At 52.2% G+C, this 13,759-nt stretch overlaps 1 long non-coding RNA gene across 5 annotated transcripts; it reads right to left on the bottom strand.

Moving 5' to 3' along the window:
- Nucleotides 1–4,274: 4,274 nt before the first annotated feature.
- LOC143687598 (uncharacterized) lies at nucleotides 4,275–11,352 on the bottom strand. Of its 5 annotated transcripts, none has more exons than XR_013177593.1 (7): nucleotides 11,056–11,352; nucleotides 10,659–10,821; nucleotides 8,093–8,156; nucleotides 7,023–7,974; nucleotides 5,867–6,180; nucleotides 4,902–5,041; nucleotides 4,275–4,460 (listed from the first exon to the last, which is right to left on the bottom strand). It is a non-coding gene; the product is annotated as an uncharacterized LOC143687598 (long non-coding RNA). The 5 variants fall into 5 exon arrangements; XR_013177589.1 differs by having other exon boundaries at nucleotides 4,276–4,460; nucleotides 8,093–8,160; nucleotides 10,206–10,821; XR_013177590.1 differs by having other exon boundaries at nucleotides 4,276–4,460; nucleotides 10,206–10,821.
- Between the last annotated feature and the right edge of the window lie 2,407 nt (nucleotides 11,353–13,759).

Genomic DNA, 13,759 nt, shown 5'->3' with positions numbered 1-13,759 from the left:
TGCCCCCCCACCCCGCCAAACACTCACATTTTCCTTACTATTAACATTTTTTAAACTTTTTTGTTGTATAGTATAACGTATATACAAAGCAAAGAAATAAAAAGGCAATAGTTTTCAAAGCACTCTTCAACAAGTGGTTATAGGACAGATCCCAGAGTTTGTCATGGGCTACCATACGATCCTCTCAGATTTTTCCTTTTAGCTGCTCCAGAATATAGGAGGCTAGAGGGCTCAAATATTTTTTATCACCACAATCAACTTTTTTGTATGTGAAAAAATAACATATACACCGAAAAACAATAAATATCAAAGCACAACACCACAGTTAGTTGTAGAATATATTTCAGAATTTGACATGAGTTACCATTCCACAATTTTTGGTTTTTACTTCTAGCTGCTCTAAGATACTGGACACTAAAAGAGATATCAGCTTAATGATTTAGCATCATACTCATTTACTAAATCCTATCTTCTCTGTATAACTCCACCATCACCTTTGATCTTTCTATCCCTCTCTTTAGGGGTATTTGGGCTATGGCCATTCTAACTTTTTCATGTTGGAAAGGTCTGTCACTAATATAGAGTAGGGAGATGGAACTAGCTGATGTTCTGGAGAGGCTGAGCCCTCTAGGTTTCAGGACTTAACTCGTCCAGGGACCCATCTGGAGGTTGCAGGTTTTTGAAAGATTACTCTACTGCATCCTACTATTAACATTTTGCACCAGTGTGGTACCTTTGTTACAATTACTGAGATAATATAATCATAATTATATTAATAACTATTGTCCAAAATTAACATTGGGATTCACTCTTTGTGTTGTACAGTTCTATGGCTTTAAAAAATTTTTTTTTTCTGGTAGCATATATACAACCTAAAATTTCCCATTTTATCTACTTTCAAGTGTACATTTTAGTACTATTAATTACAATCACAATGTTGTGTGTTCTAGTTTGCTAGCTGCCGGAATGCAATATACCAGAAACAGAATGGCTATTAAAAAGGAGAATTTAATGATTTGCTAGTTTATAGTTCTAAGGCTGAGAAAATGTCCCATTTAAAACAACTCTATAGAAATGTCCAATCACAGGCATCCAGGGAAAGATATCTTGGTTCAAGAAGGCCGAGGAAGTTCAGGGTTTCTGTCTCAAGTGAGAAGGCATATGGCAGACACAGTCAGGGCTTCTCTCTCGGCTGGAAGGACATATGGTGAACGTGGCGTCATCTGCTAGCTTTCTCTCCTGGCTTCTGGTTTCATGAAGCTCCCCATGAGGGGTTTTCCTTCTACATCTCCAAAGGTCGCTGGCTCCTGAACTCTCTGCTTTGTGGTGCTGCTCTCCGAATCTCTCATTCTCTAAAATGTTTCCTCTTTTATAGGACTCCAATAAACCAATCAAGACCTACCCAAATGGGTGGAGACATGTCACATCACCTAATCCAGTTTAACAACCACTCTTGACTAAATCACATCATCCAGGGAGACGATCTGATTACTGTTTCAAACATACAGTATTGAATAGGGATTATTCTACCTTTATGAAATGGGATTTAGATTAAAACATGGCTTTTTAGGGGGCATACTTCCTTTTAAACCAGCACATTGTGTAATCATCGCTATTTATTGTCCAAACATTTTCACCATCCCAAAGAGAAGGGCCAAAACCTATAGCCCTTTCTCCCCAAACCCTGGCAGCCACCATTCTGTTTTCTGTCTCTATGAATTTATCTATTCTAGATACCTCATATAAGAGGAATCATGCATTATTCATCCCTTCGCGTCTGGCTTATCTCACTCAGCATAACATTTTCCAGGCCTGTGTCAGAACTTCATTCCCTTCCCTGATCAATGTTCCACGGTCCCCTTCTTTCTCGGCTGTCTGGCCAGCACCCACCCGCCCTCGGAGCATCGCTTCCCAGTCTTCCCACAGGAACCGACACCCCTCCTCCACCCTCATGCTCCCCGAGGCCCCTGTCCCCCCCCCCAGCCCCCTCCCCAGTCCAATTGGAGGTCCTGGAGGCGGGACAGTCCTGTCACCCAGGAAGAGAGCGCAACACTGTGCAATGAGTGAATTCTAGGGGACGCCAGGGGGGGGAAAAGTTGAGCGTGCTGGGAGGATTGGGAGCTGGTGGGCACAGCAGACAAGGAGAAGGCGGATGTGAACATGCCATCTTTTCTCATCTCTGTATAATTTTTACTGTGGTAACATATAGAATACAAAATTTGCCATTTCAGTCATTTTAAGTGTACAAGTCAGTGGTATTAATCACACTTATAATGCTGTGCTACCACCACCATGCAACACCCAATCTCTTTCCTCACAGCAAGCAAAACCTCTGTACTGACTAAGGAATAACTCAATATACCCTCTTCCCCCTGGCTCCTAGCAAACTCGAATCTATTTTTTGTCTCTATGAATGTGCTTGTTCTAGATGGCTCATACAAATGGAATCATGCAGTGTTTGTTCATTTGTGTCTAGCTTATTTCATTTAACATGAGGTCTTCAAGAGTCATCCATGTAATAGCATGGAACTTGATTCTTTTTTGCACGGCCGGGCACTGGGAATCGAACCCAGGTCTCCTGCATGGCAGGCGAGAACTCTGCCTGCTGAGCCACCGTGGCCCGCCTGGAACTTTATTCCTTTTAATGGCTGAATAATATTCCATTGTGTATATGAATCACATTTTATTTATCCACTTGTGCACTGATGGACGCTTGGGTTGTGTCTACCTTTTGGCAGCTGGGAATATGCCGCTATGAAATCCCCTGCTTCCAATAGGAAATACACCTAAGACGCGGGAGTGCCGGCTCACGCGGTAATTCTCTATTTAACTTTTGGAAGAACCATCCTATTGTTTTCCTGAATTTCTGAACTGAATTTTGACAACAGCGTGGAGAATGGGGGAAGATACTGTCCCAGAAGGAGATCCAGGGATCTACAGGAGAAAATATCTGAAAAGGGAAAATGTCAATATAGGGGGAAGGTCAAACCATTCAACCAATCCTGCTGCTGCATTAGGGATAGATCTGGAAGAAAATAAGGCCAATCCCCACCCCTTACTTAACACCATGCACAGAAAAGATCCCAGATGGATTAAAGATGCAAAGATTTAAAGTAAAAAATTAAAACTAAAAATATTGGATGAAAGTTTAGAAGAAGAAGAATTATTTAACCTGAGGAGTGAAGAAGCTGCTCTTCTGTAAGATCAGAACCCAAAAGTCATAAAGAAAATAAAAAGAGATTAATTACCTAAAAATTATTTCTGAGTGTCATTAAGTTTTCATTAACAAAATAAAAAGGAAACAGTACCCTGGAAAGATATTTGTAACACACGTAACAAAGGGTTAATATCCTAACTAAGAAAATGCATCAATAAACCAATAAGAAAAAGAGACAAAATATTAAAGAATGGGCAGAAATATGAACAAGCAACAGACAGAAGAACATACGTGAAAAGAGACTCAGCCTCAGTAGGAGTCGGGGAAATGCAACAATGAGATGTAGTTTTTTTTTTTTAAATAATAGAACATTTTTTACAAAAATTTTAGACTTACAGAAAAACTGTACAGACATACAGTTCCTGTATAGCGGTCCCTCCAGCAGGTTCCCTATTCTTATCATCTTACGTTAACACGCTACATCTTTTACAGTTAGCCAACCAAAGCTGAGACATTATTTTGAACTACAGTCCCTACTCGATTCAGATTCCCTTAGTTTTTACCTGATGTCCTTGGTCTGTTCCAGGAGCCCATCCAGGATGGCCACCACGCTACGTCATGCACCGTGTCTCCTTAGGCTCCGCTTGGCTGTGACAGTTCCACAGCCTTCCTTCACGTTCAGTGACCCTCACGGTTTCGGGGAATGCTGGTCAGCACATTGTAGGATACCTCTCTGTTGGGATTTGTCTGATGTTTTTCTCATTATCGGAACGGGGATGTGGCTTTTTTTCAGAAGGGGAGGATCAGTGAGATCAAGTGCCATTTTCATCATATCAACATGATTTATCATAGCAACATGATTCATCACTCCATGTTGATCCCCTGGGGTAGCCTGGTCAGGCTTCTCCGCTGTGGTCAACCTCAGCCTCCTTCTTTCCTATGTATTTTTTGGAAGTTGCTATGCATTACTCACACCTAAGGACTGGGGAGTTATGAAACCTCTCCTTTAGGGAAGAGTATCTTAATAATGTATTTGCAATTCTCCCCTTTTATTAATTTTTCAATCATTTGTTTATATCCGTATGCACTCATGGATATTTATTTTATACTTTGGGTTATAAACCAACATTTATTTTCATTGCTAAATTGTTTAGATGTACTTTTGATCCTTCAAACTGGAAAATTTAGAAGATTAATTAACACTCAGGGCTGCTGTGGCAGTGGGGCGCTGGGTGCGGAACTGCTGCTGCCCCTTTGGAGTTGGAGCTGCGGGTTCCGAGCGGGTGATTCCTCAAGTCAAGTACTGGAAGGAAAAAGAGCAAGTTGCAGAACAACGTGTATTCTCCGAGCCCGTTTTTATTTAAAAAGAAAGAATCTCCATCTCTGTCTTTGTCTCCTGGCAGCACGCTGGCTCACTCTCAAGCCTCTTCCACCCAGGGGACACCCGAGAAGACCTTGCACATCCCACATCAGATCAAATCCCTTCCCTGCCCAAACACCCGGGGGGCTTCTTGGAGCCCTTAGATTAACATTCACTCATTACAGTGGTCTACAGCGCCCTCTATTGGACTCAGCTCAAATCCACAGCTGTCCGCTCCGGAAGCCCCTCTCTAACAGCCATCCCCGTGCCCAGGTCACAGTCACCCCACCTTTTATTTTTCCCAGAGAATTCATCACATTTGAAACGTCCTGGTTCACGCTTTCGTCCCCACTGGAAAATAAACCCCAAGAGATCAGCGGGCACCTTGGCTGCGGACTTGATTGCTTGTAGCACCGGCTCGCATGGCTGGTGATAGGTCTCGACTCGTCACTTGTGCGAACGCCCCTAGAGAACTGTAAGGAAGGAACTCTGTCCTTCTGCTACGCTGGTGACCTCAGTGTGGGCTGCAAAGGGAGAGGGGAGATTATCCACTTTTCTTTAGACATCTCTGATTTATTTGAGCTTGATTTATTTAAAGGACATACAGTACTATGCTTTGCAATTAATAAGAAAATCCAATAAAGTTAGAAGGAAAAGCAAAAAATGTTTTAATTTCCTGGGGAAAAAAAAAAAAAAAGAAACCAGCAGCTTCATGTGAGAAATTGCTTGTCAGGGAGCAAGGGTAGTCTCCTGGGCTGGGGGTGGGGTAGGGTGAAGAGGCCCAGGGTATGGCGGTGAGGAGGGCTTGCTGGGGAGGCAGGGAGGTTCTAGGATTTCTATAGAAGGGGTCTGGGCCCACAGTCTGGGGAGAAGGGGTGGGGCGTGGGAGCCAGGAGACCTGGCTGGAAACTGCATTTGTGCAGCTGGCTCCCTGTGAGTTTATTTGGGGTGGGCGGTGGGGCTTACGGCTGGTGGGCATGGCTAGGAAGGCCCCCCTTGGCACTACCACTGAGACTTGGATGGCCCCCTTTTGGGTCAGGCATTTCCCTCTGTTGACCTCAGTCTTCCCAGCAGTAAAATAGGGCTTGACGTAGGAGTCACCAAGGTTCTTCCAAATCAGATGACTGCCTCAATGGGTGTTGACTCCTGGAATTCCTGAGAACTCAGATTCGGCCAGAGGCCTGCAGCCAGTCTCAATCGTCACCCCTTCACACACACACACACACACACACACACACACACACACACACACACACACGCACGCACAGCCCCGCACAATCGATGCAGAGGCCCTGAACAGGCTGCATCCGCCTTTGGCCAACAGAGGGCGCTGCTGCGCCGCACCTGACCTGACAGAGTGTTCCGAGCCCTTCGCTGCGGCCAGGGCCCTGGGTGCGCACAGGCGCTCGCTGCTTCCCGTCCACAGAATCCTTTTCTCTGCAGTCCTGTGGCGCCCAGTTCTCTGGGTCTGGGCTGAAGAGCTCAGGCTGGATCTGAAGGGGCTCAAGAAGTCATTCCTTCTGTGCCCTCGCGCCTGGGAGGAGTTTCACATCTGGTAACTCGCAGTCTCTACTCCCGGCGTCCTTGTTGGGGTGTGCCCGGGGGACTTTCTCATTGCCGCGGGAGCAACGAGGGCTGCTTTCAGGATGGGTGGGGTGGGGTGCTGATGTTGAAGAAGACAGCAGAGGGTCAGCCGTCGTCCCAGGCATCCCAGTGACCCCCTGCCCAGGCCCCACTGTCTCCCAGTACCTCTGGCTGGACTCCACCCCCATCCGAGCCCTCCCCCTTCTCCTCCCTAGAGTGGAGAACCGTCGAGGTGGGCGCCCTAGGTCCTGGGGGTGGCGGAAGCTGCATAATGCTGGGGGGAGGGCTAGATTTTCCCCAAGAAGTATAGAAATGGGAAGGGGCTGCTAGCGCTGCCAGACTCCGGGGGCCTGCCCAGAAGCCCCCTCCCCCCACCCTCGGGTAGGTGATCCCCGGGTTAGAAACCCTCCTTAGTAGAACCTCTTTCACCGGCTCTTTCTCACCCTCCTTTTCCTCCTGCCTCTAATCCTTTAATCTCTGTCTCCTCTCTCCCCCCACTCTCCAAGCCCAGAGCTGGCTGGGCCCCAGCCAGAGACATCTGTGGGCAGGATCAGCCCTGAGCCACAGGCCTCTTGCTGCTGTGTCTCGCTTCATCTCATCCCAAGAAAGTTTCTCCCTCCGCATTTCATGCCTCATTGGCTCTGCCATTCCAGGCCTGGCATGGATCTTGGGGGAAGGGGGATGATGTCCCAGGATCACAGGATGCTCTGCTGCCTCAAAGATGCCTGGTTTGTCCCTCCTGGGGACACCAGGAGGGATTCTGCCTCACCAGGTTCCCTCCCCAGAGCTGACTAGGCACCCGGTGGGACCAGGCCCCTGGCAGAAAGTCCTAGGACTCCGGCCTCCAATTGGCCAAGCCCCCAGCGGGAAACAGGGAAAGGGGACTCCTGCTGACATGGGGGCGCTGGGCAGGGGACTCACTCTCTGGCCCGGCTGTACCCAGGTGCCACAGAGGAAACCCTCGTGCCCCCGCCTTCCTGGCATTTTGCTATCCCTGGGGCCGAGGGCGTCCACTAGGCTGCTGGTCCAGGGTCTGCAGTGGGTGGGCAGGGTGAGGCCTGGCTGGTGGGGCCACCAGGAAACACATTCCTGGGCAAGCTTCCCAGGAGGCGTGTGCTCCCGGCTGGGATGCTGTGTGTGTCAGGAAGGGCTGACTGACGGCATTGCCAGTCCAGTGTGGCCAGAGACCTCCCACCCCAGGCCCTCATCCTGTCTTGGCCTTCGGATGTGGAATCCTTTTCTGAAGATTCTACCGACGGACCTCTGTGGGCTGTGGGGAAGTGGCCAGCGGGCAGCTGCCATCAGTTGCCAGGTCCAGTTGGAGCACAGATCTGTGCGCTGTAGGGACCCAGGGAGGGGCCGGGAGTTGGGAGCCAGCAAACATTGACACGTGCAAGGAGGCTGTATCTGGCGGCCTCGAGCCAGGCATATGATCAGTTTATCCAGTGCCGTCATGTCCTGCACGGCTGGGTGGCAGGAGGGCATAGTGATTAGGACTCTGGAAGGTTCAGGTTCAATTCCAGGTTCTGGCACTTCCTTGCTGTGCAGCCCTGGCAAGGAAGTCCCTAACCCCTCTGAGCCTTGCTTTCCTCCCTGCCAGGTGGGATAACAGTATCTCCTCCACGAGGTGGTTGTTTAAGCTGAATGACACCGGCTGTAATGACCATAACAGCAAATGCAGAGGGAGTGTTGAGGGGCTCTTCTAAGCACATACATGAATTCACTCATTTAATCCTCACTGCAGGTTTATGAGGTCTGCCCTGTTAGTGTCCCATTTTGTAGATGAAAACACAGTCTTTGCCCTCAATGAACTTCGAGTCCAGCGAGGAGACAGACAAGTGAATGAAAATCCTCTGAGACAAATCAATCTGCCCTGTGCAGTAAAATGAGAACGCAGTACACAAAAGCTCTAACTGGGTCCTCACAGCACCCCACTTTGAGCCCAGGTTAGAGACAAGGAAACAGAGGCCCTGAGAGGTTGAGACACTCACCCAAAGGCACACAGCAGGAAAAGCACATAGTGGAAGCAAGATTGTCTGACTCTGGTGCCATGCTCTTTCTCCCAGAAATAAAACAAAAAATAATTTAAACCAAAATGCTCACCATGTACTTGCAGTTTCCAGAAAACTCCCCTGCACTCCCCCCTTACAATAGGATAGCAGCACTCAAGCTTCTCCTATATACATATCTCTATCTCCTATATAGATTCTGCCCTGTCTTTCCATCACACTGCTCTACCTCTGGATAGGCAGAGTGAGGGAGCAATTATTTGTCTTGTCAGTCTGGGGAAGGATTCATCCAAGAGGGGGCATTTGAGGGGACGTGAAGGATGTATAGGAGTTTGCCAGGTGGAGGGAGAGAAGGCCATCCAGGAAGAAGGAACAACAGGAGCCAAGGCCAAGAAGTGTGAGAGTTTATGGTGGGGACAAGGGTGAACAAGGCAGAAGGCAGGGTTACCCAAAGAAGCTGTTTGGGATTAATGAGGCCAGGGGGCTTGGGTGGGAAACGGTGAAGATAAGACAAAAAATGTAGGTTGAAGTCATCTTTCAATAAGAACAAAGTTCTGATTAAAGGACCACTACTCTGTTGAATTTCAGGGACATGCTGGCCTGACAAACCTACTGAAAATAGCCACTTGATCAACACACCTATCCCCCACTCCCCAGGGAATCACAAGTGAGACCTCTGCCAGGTCTGTTCATTTAGGGGTCTGGAGTGGGGTCTGCTGCCTGGAGGACCTCACTGGCAGCCAGCTCTGGCCCACGGACCATGCGCAGGCCCCAGAATCCCTGTGCAAAGCTGAGCTGTGTATGCATATGCGTTGACTCACCTGTGTAATATGCAACAATGGATGTGAGGAGTGTGTGTATCTAAATGTAGGCAAATGTGTGTAGGTGTGTGTGTGTAAGGATACGTAACCATGAGCATCTGCATGTGTGAGTGTAAAAATATGTGCATCGGTGTGTATCCCTGTGGTGAGTGTGCAGCTTTTGCATGTATGTATTGGCAGGTCTGTAAATGCACGTGTTTGTAGGGAGGGGACTATAAGTGTGCATGTGTGATTGTCCCTTAGGAGACAACTGGATTAAAAAGTGGGAATAGAGAGAAGCCCTGAGCAAAGATATGAGAAAAAGCCTAGCATATTGTGAGACCAGAATTCCAGGGTTGCCTAGAAATGGCCAACCAGGAGGCATATGCAAATGAATGTAAGCGATATACAAATGAGCAGGCTTCTCTTTCCTGGCCTGGGCTGTGGTCCCAGGAGTCCTCCAAGAGGCCTTGGGAGTGGGGTAGTGGAAAGTGGGGCTCTGGGGGTCCTGGGAGCAAAGAGAGCCCCTTATCTTCTCGGCCCCTCCCAGCTCTTGGGTTAAGGCTCAAACACCTTCAGCCAGGGGAGGCTTCCAACTGCCACCCAGCCTGGTTCCCAGCTGTGGGGGTAGTGGAGGGAGGGGGTGGTGGTAGGAGTTGGAGGGAAGCTGGGTGGAAGTGCCCAGACCCCACCGCGGAGAATGGATGTCACAGTGACAGCTGGCCCGGCCTGCATTCACTGGTCAGGCCCAGTTGTTCGGGCGCCAGGGAGAGGGATTGGGGTAGACAGAAGGCCTGGAGATGGGCGTGCAGGGCCCCCGAGGCTTTCCCAGGGAGCTGGAGATGTTGTGCACAGCCCTCCAACCCCTCCCTGTACGCAGGGGACTCGGGGGCCCTGCTGGGCTTGCAGATGGCCCAGATGCCTTCATCAGCCTGGGACGGTGCCCAGGCCCCCACTCAGCCTGGCGCTGGTCCCCCTGCCTGGGCGTGTGCATCTTGGCCCATACACATGTGCTGCACGCGCAGGGCACACGCTGTACCTCACACCCTGTAGGCCCCCCACACAGCGTCTATGTGGAGTGTGCTCACCAGTACCGGGGGTCCTGCCCCCTACACCCACCCCGCAGACCTGGGCACAGGCACTGGAACACCTGCCCGTGGTGTGCACACACCCTCGAGCAAGGTTCCCCACCCCTTGCCTTGTTTCAGTACACATGCCCACAGACAGGCACCACACTGGGTGCTGCCTGGATCCCTGGTCCCTGTGCACTCCCCCCACCCATGTCCTGTGCTCACTGCTGGGCGTGCCGCCATCTCTGCTCCCCACGGCCCCTGATTCAGTCTCAGAGTCACACGCCCTTGGGGTCCAGCTGCCTCCAGAATCAGGGGTTTGGTGTCAGCCTGACTCCTGGGTCACTTCTCCATGACATGGGTCTCTGCCTGAGGCAGGGGCTGTGTGCACCCCCCCCCCCATCAGAGTAGCGCCCTCTGAGGGCCTGGACTGTCTCCACTGTCAGACAGGGGTCTCCTGAAATCAGGAACCCCTCTGAACACAGCACTGGTTTCTGTGTGACCCCAGTAATTGGGGTGAGTGGACAAACAACCTTGCCCTGTGACCAGGCCAAAGGTCAAAGGTCAAACCCCATGCCTGCCAGGAAAGGAAATCCAGCAGCAGGAGCCTGGCTGGAGCTGTCCCTTATGCTGTCATGGCCCCCGGACCCTCCTGCTGGCCAGCTGGAGGACGCTCACAGCCAGACGGAGTCCTGGAACACAACAGGCAGGGCCTGTCCAGGAAGACCTTCGGGGCGTCAGCCTCAAATCTCTCACACTGCAGCCTCTCTTCTTGTTTGGCTTCATGGGGTGTTCACATGAAGGCACTCCTGACCTGTCAGTTTTCCAAGATGTTTCGTCTCTGTTGGAATTAAAAAAAAAAAATGAAGGTCAGAAGAGATCTCATTGACCACCCCAGCCATCATCTCCTGGGTGAACTGAGGCTGTTATGAGGTACGAAGGCATAGAGAATGGAGCCCTGTCTCCCCACCCTTGCTTGTCCCAGACCCTTTGTGCAGCAATTTTCCTGAGTCCTGTTCCCCCCCTCAGGCCCTCTGGGGGGAAGTGTGGACCGTTCCTGCCTCTCGGCACCCACCCTGGCCTCAGCAGCTGAGTGAACTTAAGGTTGGGGAAACAGTAGCCTGTACGAGGGGACTTGAGAGGCATGGGGGGGTCCCTCTGTGGGAGGTAATGCCCCTTCTGTCGGGCCTGGCCACACTCCTGAAAGGTGCTTCTGAGATAAATCAGTGGCCCTGCCGCCCTGGGAGCCCCAGCTCAGTTGAGGACAGCACCGGTGGCTGGGGAGTGTCTCAGGATGACACGGCCCCTCCCCTCGGTTCCAGGCCCCTCCAGGGCCAGCAGGCGCCCGGCCACCCACCTCACCTCTGGCCTCGTGGGGAGGACACTGTGTCCTCAGGTGTCTCCTCTGTGATGGGGAAGACACAGCCCTGCCCCACCTTCCTTTCTTGTGTCACAAGCCTCTGTTCCCACCGCTGCGACCTCTCCCTGGCTTGCTCACAGCAGCCTCTGGCGCCCAGCACAGCCTGGCCTGGAGCAGAGGCTCAGTGGAAAGACACTGAGGTGAAGGGGGCCTGGTCGCCGGTTCCCCTCCGGAGAAAGGGGCCGGGACAGTTACCAGGAGCTGCTGGGTCTCCTCCACACACACAGCCTTGGCCCCCACCTGCCCGCCCCTGGCCAGCCCTGCCAAGCCCGCCTCGCAGCAACCGTGGGGTCCTTCTAAAACCCATGTCCGCAGGTCACCTCTGGGCCTCAAGCCTTGCCTGGCTGCCCCTGCCCCAGGAGAGGGTCCCCCACCCGGACCTGGACTTCAGAGCCTTTCATATCAGCCCCACAGGACCCCCACCTCCCCCCCTCTGCCTGCCCCGGGATGGGTGAGGGCCCTCGTCTGGGCTCCAGGGCCCTGTGCCTCTCTCAGCACCCACCAGGGTCGGTCCACAGACTTCCCATCTCCACAAGACAGCCCCCTGCTTCCTGGACCGGCCCAGCTCCTCTGGGCCCTTCCCATGACCATGTCCTTGTCACCCACAAGGCCCCTACTTGCCCCCTTTGGCTTCCTCTTATCACCTGTCACAGTCTGGGGTGGTCTGCTTTGCAGATTTGTCTGCGTGCTGGCTGCCGGGCCTGCAGCGTGCGTGCTGCTGCCTGCGCCGACTCCATTCCGGCCCAAAGCGCTCGCGGGCAGACCTCAGGCGCTGGGGCGTCGCACCTACCACCTCCTTTGATCCTTTGGGCACCCCAAGGGTGGACCTATGCAGGCTGCCATTTTGCAAACAGCAAAGCAGAGACCTCAGTACTCTGACCAAGGACAGGCTCACAGTTAGAGGGCAGTGGGGCCGTGTGGGGAGGGGATGCCACCCTCTCCCCGAGCTGTCCCCCGAGCAGAGGAGGCGCCCTTGGGACGTGATGGGGCTGGAGCCCCCACCAGATCCTGCCAAGACCATTTCTCCTGCTCCTACTATTCCCAGGCCCATTTCCTGTTTTTGTGCCTGGAGGCCGAGGGGAATTGAAGGTCACAAGGAGAAGTCGCTGGCCAGAGCGGGTCAGTTGATAGCTACCATAATGGATGGACAGAAGTGACCACGTCAGAGAGTGGGCGCAAGGCCAGCCAACAGAAAGAACTTCCAGAGCCTGGCTTCTAGGGGGCTTGGGTGGTGTCTCTGTAAGAAATGAATAAATGCATGAATGAATGAATGAACCTGTTCCCCACAGAGCAAGGAAGGACTTTGCTTGTCCAGCCAGGGCAGATTTCTGGGATGGCTGAGGGGTGAGGAGGTCTGGCTGGGGGCCGGAGAATGGCAGTGAGGATTTGCGGGGGCCTCCCTGAGCCCGTGCCGGGAGAGACTGGGTTAAGCCCACACGATGGTTGCTCAGGCCTCTCACCGTGTATGCTTTGGCTCGGAACTGTCTCTTTTTGCCTGAGGTGTCCCTTCTTTGCCTCCTTCCGAGGGCTATTGGCAGGCCCGCTGTCCCACGTGCTGGCCAGCCAGCTGTGCAGCTGTCTGGGGCTGTGTCTGGGGGCGCCGGGGCGTGAGAACATCTGGGCTGGGTGTGCAGCGCAGCGAGGCCGTGGGGCAGGGCGCAGGGGGCCGAGACACCGTGGGGAGCCCCAGAGCACCCCTGTACGCGTGTAGCAGGGCCGGCGCTTTTCCTTTTTGCGTGAAGGCCAAGGGCGTGTGCTGGCCCCGAGCCAGGCACAGGAGGGCTCGGTGCACGCTGGCGGCCGCTGCTTTGTGAAATGATAAGAATGGGGGACGAGGAGACTGCCTGCAGACCGAGCATGTCGGGGGGTGGGTGGGGAGGAGGTAATACACACCCCACCCCGTCCTGAGGCCCTCCAGGACTTATCAGACAAGGCTAGTTTCCCAGTTCTTGGCTCTTACAATACCAGTTCTTTCCTTCTAGTTCATATTCCAAGTGGAGAGGCTGATTTGATTAATGCCTGTGTCCCCGACTCCTCTCTAGGATCCCTGAGGATCCCTCTCTGTGCCAAACCCAGGGTCTGGCTTGTAGTGGGGGCTTATTGTGCTGGGGGGTGAGAGGGACACGGATTCTCCCAAGGCGTCCGTGACAAGATGTCACCCTGTCATTCTCCTGCTCACAAGCATTCTCGGCTCCCCATTGCCTTCTTGGCCGGCCTGGCATTCTCAGCTCTCCCCCTCTGGCTTTTTCGGCTGCTCTCTCAATCTAAAGCCTGACAATCAACAGCCACCTGGGTCTCACCTTATTCTCCAAATTCATTTTGCTCAAGCTGTTCCTCAGCCAGAACTGCCCGTCCTCCC

The sequence above is a fragment of the Tamandua tetradactyla genome, chromosome 6, assembly GCF_023851605.1.
Source record: "Tamandua tetradactyla isolate mTamTet1 chromosome 6, mTamTet1.pri, whole genome shotgun sequence".
Taxonomy (NCBI): domain Eukaryota; kingdom Metazoa; phylum Chordata; class Mammalia; order Pilosa; family Myrmecophagidae; genus Tamandua; species Tamandua tetradactyla.
This window is presented reverse-complemented; position numbering and strand designations above follow the sequence as displayed.